The following is a 6571-nucleotide window of genomic DNA, read 5'->3' as shown; positions in this document are numbered from 1 at the left end:
CTCAATCGTCTGCAATTAGTGTATTATTTAATATTATAAACGTTGAATCAATATAGTTGACCAGGTATGGAATACAACTATTAAAGCGAATATTGTAGAATTTCAAGAATTAGAGTTTCGTTCAATTGTAATATTTATAATTTAAATTTTTACAACGTGTATGCCCTTCAATTTGAAATATTCTAATTTAAATATCAATATCTTAAAACATATTAATCTGCTGCTGTTAGGAACAAATGGTGGCGATAATGACTACCGTACATACAAATATTCCATATAATGGTTTGCTAATGTTTTTCACGATCAAATATTAGTATTTTCTTATCTACATAATATGCACGTCAACATATTCAATGCAAATAATACGTCATTCCCAACACTTTGCTTTAATTTTCTCACATTTGGGAGAAGTTTATTTATTTTTAAATGGTGTACGATAAACACCAAATTCAAAAAAATTAATGTACCTATAACATTTTACTGAAAATGTATTTCACAGTGTAGGTACGTTATAATATCAAAGCTATGTATATATTATTATAGGTTCGACAAAAATCGACGAAAAAAGTATTGTTATTATCGTTTTGTCAATCGTGATTTTTAATAAGCGAATATATTCGTATTGATATAGGTACCGACTACAACAGCAGTTGTACGGCTGATATTATCTGAGGCGCATTATAGATTTTTGAACGAACATTGCAGTATTCGTACGATGGTATTGGCGAGTTCAATCGACCGAGAAATGAATGCAGAACTACAGGTACATATAGGTATATATGGTATCGATATACCATCGGCAACCGGTGATGTGTGTCGGCTAAAACTAGCAGCGAGTGTGCAGCGGACAACACGAGACAATTATTATTATAATAAATAAAATATAATTCTAAGAAGCTAATCATTACGATGGTCATTCATGATCGTTTACACCGGATTTCGAAATGTGCAGTAAGACACGTCCAGCGGATTTTCAACCGGCCGGACGACGGCGTTGTCGTAACAGTGAGTGTCGGCTAAAATGAAAAGTAATAAAAAAAAAAAATACGCGCAACACACACACACACACACACACACACACACACACACACACACACACACACACACACACACACACACACACACACACACACACACACACACACACACACACACACACACACACACACGATTCGGTGGTATTCGATAACCGGATATGATGTGGTCGCCATACCGCTGGCTGTACAAGCGACGCAGACAAACACGCGCCACTGCGACCGCGTTCTTCGAAGACTTCCGATCGCTTTCGAGACTCCGGACCAGACGATAATAATAATAATAATTACTGTTATATTATTAAACTCCGATTTATACCCATTAAAATATTATAGGCAGGTACCAGCTAGTTCATATAGGTCGTTATATACATTATACCTCGTGTTATATACCGGTGCGGTGGCTGTGGGTTTCATATTAGCGCGTTACCCTCTGGATTACCTATACCGCGTAGTCGGTAACTGGTAAGATTCAAAAACAAAAACCAGATCTCTATACGCGATTGGTATATTATGCACATGACAACAGACAGTTCAATTAACGACGCATTATGCAATCATTTTTTATCAACCGTTGTGTTGATCTCGTGATCTCCGGTGACGGAGTTGATTTCAGTCTTCGTGAAACAAAAATATACAAACAGAAAAAATATTGAATAATATTCGTGAATGTCTAACGCACTCAAAAATACCATATATATATAGGTACCTAATTTGTAATGACATTTCAATTCCCATACCAAATAAGTAGGTATGTCCTGCTCCATGTTAACACGTTCATTATGTTTTACTCGCGACCTATATTTGCATAAACGCGAGTCGAACAGAATAATATATGCAGCTATAATTTTATTAATGTATTAATAAAGATGTTCTGGCAAAAATATTGAGTTTTTTGACCTGTTTGACTAAAAAAAAAAAAAAAATATAATATCAAATTCTTAGAATATTTTTCCAACAGTCTTAGTGTCGACTAGAATGCCGTATATGTTTATATATATTTATGATTCGTTGAAAAAAATTACAAATTATATTTAAAATTGTCTATAATTGAATGTAATTTTTACATTAATTGATTCATTGATCATACTACCCAATACAAATAATTATCTGTGTTTTAATAAGCAGATCGGTAAGTAGATACAATTAAAATTAAATACAAATACATATTAGTAACAGTGACCACAAATTAATCACATTGGATTTTTTTTTATGTTTAATGTTTTTTTTTTTTATATATAATTACATAGTAAACCAATAGTTAGTTCTTGTATTTTATCTCTAAATTGTATATCTATATGACAGATTTCACCTTATGTTGGTAAATCTAAAAATCTGAATTTAAATAAATTAAAAATGTAGGTATTCATAAATCATACCTTCGTAATGTTTTTAAAATACTTAATATAATACATTTTTCAATCACCAAATCTCTCTACGTTTCAAAAGTCTTAAGTTACATAGAAGAATGCAGAATTTGGAATACCTACCTACTACATTTCATTGCATTTATAAATTTAAGTATTTTATATATTTATAAATTAAAAAAATACCACACACAATTTAACCGAGTTTTAATTATGTAATTATCTATTTCATGGAATGTAATGACAATAATAATTAATGGATAGCAATTTACTTATTATAACATTTTCTAATATCAGTTTCATATAATTTCTTGAAATATTAATGAACCAATATTTTAATATAATAATTTTATCTCAATTTTTGAGATTAGGCCAGGTATTATTTTCGATGGGAAATATTTAGACATTTCTATGAGAATATTAAATTACAATAATTGATGAATTTTGATGAATCGCCAACATTTATTGTATAAACCAAACAATAATTTTATTTTTGGATTAATTATTATTTAAATAACCATTAGTTTTCCTATAGAGCACAACGTCGAACCATGGAACTTGTTGTTGTAACGTGTTTACATTTATTTCATAAATCAATTATCAGTACACCCATGTTGGAAACTTTAAGTTAGTTCAATAAGACTTCTCGCATTAGTCTCATTGTTAGTATTTATAGAGGGGTAACCTAAACACGAAATTTTCATCTATCTGGTATAATATTGTCCATAAACTGTAAGTAACATTTCTATTTGAAACGCGGCGAATTTATTACAATAAATCATAATTACAAGTTACAACCAATCCTCTGATTAATTACGCTATCGGCACCACAACAAAAGTAAACTTATGTATGGTTATTTCTATAAAATTAATAATTAATTAATTATTCAGTAGTGAATATCACAAATTTATCTCAAACATTATACATTGTTCCATTCCCTATTATTGGCCATGACCATATATACATACGAAAACATTTTGATACTAGCGTATCTATTCATTAATAATTGCTGGTACATAAATTAATCAAAATTCACTAACACTGTTTACACTTAAAACAAAAGAGAAACGTTATGTGTACCTTGTACCGATTATGTCATAATAAATAAATATTCTTTCTTTATAATATTATTTCAACTATACGCGTTAGACTCGTCTTAAAATATTTGGGTATACATATCATTTATTTCGACTGAATTAAATTGAAAGTTTATTAATTATTTTGTTTCATATAATTGGCTGAAATAATAAGTAGATTTACTAAAATATGTATTACAAAGTTAATTTTAACTGTTTTAAATTTAATTTTCACTAGCTGATTTTTATTGATACAAGCTAAACAAATAATGAGTTATCTATTTTTAATCAAATCCAAGTTAAGTTAGTTTATAAGAAATCAAAAATTGATGTAATTAAATTATTATTAACATTGCATATTGTATAAACATTTACATTTTATCATTTTAAAGAATAATACCAAGTATTTATGTATTAAAAAAAAGAACTTAACTTTAGTTAATTGTAAATATCCATGTAACTTTTAACATACTGGAGTTGAAAAAAAATTAGGATATCTATTAACTTCAAATTTTTTCTATCAAAATATTTAAGTGTTTTCTATCGACTCGACTTGTCTCGAATAAAAATTATCATTAACTTTTCGAAGCTATATAATTAGTAATGGTGCCATTTTCACTTTCCGGTAGGTCAAACGAATCAATAGAAATAATATATTATCGTAAATCGTTAACGTTATTTTATGTATAACGTGTGAGTGTCCCCCGAAAATAGTTATGTCTCACTAAAAATAAGTGCTTTCTGACATTTCGTTTTAAAAATAATGTTTAACAGAAAATATTCGTATGATTTCTATTTTAAATTTATTGTTGAATCGCAAGCTTACGTAATGTTATTATAATATTATATACTACGTAGGTGCAACTAGTATTCTAGTAAAAAAAATATGCGGTGTAGCGGTACACCCGCCGTCGTAGTATAACCCACTCGATCCCGAGGTCCGTTCGCGCAGAAAAAGAAAATTCGAAATTTAGATAATACGGAATTCCATCAAAAAAACACATACACATATTAATTTATATAGATTTGACTAATGTTTCCGTCACTGCGGCGCGTAAGCAGCTTAGCCGGCTCTATGGCAGACCATTTGGCATTTGGAAAATAAGTTCAAGTAGCATAGTATAATAATAACAACAGCAAATATAACGACAGTGTAATAACAATAATATTATTATGTCCTCGGCGGGCGGCGGTCGTCGCAGAATAAAAATTTATGACGCAGCGCGTTGTCCTTCAAACCGCGATGAGGTTGATCGCCTGCAACGCGGTCGCTAAGAGAGGTGTCTTCCGCGATCACGTCGTCGCATTGTCCCGCGTGGAAAACTTACCGGTATTTCCGGTACGCGGGCGGCCGTTTTCGGATACGCACGCAATACCGGTTGCTCGCGGTTTCCTCGCGGTATATCCGGTTAGGTATATAGATATACGATACGACGGACAGATATAATAATAGTGGGTACCCGCGAGTAGGCATACAACTACAAAACTGCAACTAGTAGTGGTATATAACATTTATCAGCAGTGGTAGTAGTAGTAGTAGTAGTAGTAGTAGTAGTAGTAGTGGTTGCAATAAGTTTTGTAGGTAACAGTTAAGTAGAGTTGTCGTAGTAGTGGCACTAAAATAAAGTAGTAGTAGTAGTAGTAGTAGAAACGCCGCCACTATAAACGGACAACCGGACCGGCCAAGAATCGCGTACCTACATCGAGTGTGTGAGTGTGTCGTGAGTGAGTGAGCGAGTGTAAGCGTGTGTGTGTGTGTGCGAGAGTTGTTCAATGAATGGATAAGAGTTCAGTACGCGTATGGACGCGACTGGACACGCGCGCACCACATTGCACGCCGAACCGCTCGACCGGCGTACCGCATTCGCAAACACGCATTGCGATTTCAAAAAAAAAAAAATGTATTATTTTCCATTTCCGCGCGTCAGGTGTTTTCGATTTGATTTTTTCAGATTTCGAACCGTTCGCGTCCGATACGGTTTTTTAAATGTCAGTAATTTTTTTGTCTCGAGTTATTAACGAAAGCAAACAATTTCTGTCAATCACTCGTACGTGTATTGATGCAAAATACACGGCGACGTGTCTCGAGTGCGCCACGGACGGACGAAGGTTTCATCAATCGTGTTGCAGATAAATACGTGTCGGTCGGTGGGACTTTCGTTCGTTTGGATCGCTCTCGCAACCGTCTGCAGAAATTTTGTTTCGTTTCGTTTTGGCTTTCTTGTCAACAGCACGTTCACAACACGCACAATGATATTAATGTTTTTTAATTAATTCTATTCGCGTAAGTGTGAGTCATTATTTTACATTATTGTTTTTTCAATAATTATCCTCGACAATCGCCGGAGACGACAGCTTTCTCGCCTCAAACGGATATATTCCCAAGCGTAAGATGTCGAGGGGTTTTTTGCAAAAAAGTCGAGTCGTTATTATTATAACACGACACACGAGTAGTTACCGACGATTATTGTTATTTGATTGCACAAAGATATATTATTTTGTTTGAAGTTTTGTGTGTTACATATTATTATAATACTCTATCTAAATATTTTATAAAATTATAGTCATTAACATAATAATTTTAAATATTGACGGATTTTAAAGATATCGTATAGTTTTTACAGTATTATTGGATTTAGATATGATTTGGGTTTTTAATTTTTGAAATACATGTCCAATTGTACAATTTAAAATTCTACAATCTTATAGTCTTTGTTTTTTTTTTTTACTTTAAATGAACTCATAATATTAATTACTTATTTAATGTTTACTTCATCGCGCTTTATACTCACCGACTGAAACAGAAATCGATGAAAATCTCAGTTCTGGATTAACGTGTTTTACTGTTTTACGATTTCGCTGGTGACTGGGAAAAGTTGGTTACGATATATAATGTTCTTTTTTGTTTAATATATGTGGACTTCGAATTTCTTGATTACCTATTCTTGATTACCTATCGTATTCAAATAACACATACTTACCTGTATTTAGCCTAATACTCTAATGACCTATTTTTGTACGAATTCCCATTTACCTGTCAGCTGTATAATATGAATTTTTATTATTATTCATATCAATATTACAAACACTTCG

The sequence above is a fragment of the Diuraphis noxia genome, unplaced genomic scaffold (genome assembly GCF_037042655.1).
Source record: "Diuraphis noxia isolate RWA-SAM2 unplaced genomic scaffold, SU_Dnox_SAM2 contig0005, whole genome shotgun sequence".
NCBI classification, from domain to species: domain Eukaryota; kingdom Metazoa; phylum Arthropoda; class Insecta; order Hemiptera; family Aphididae; genus Diuraphis; species Diuraphis noxia.
This window is presented reverse-complemented; position numbering follows the sequence as displayed.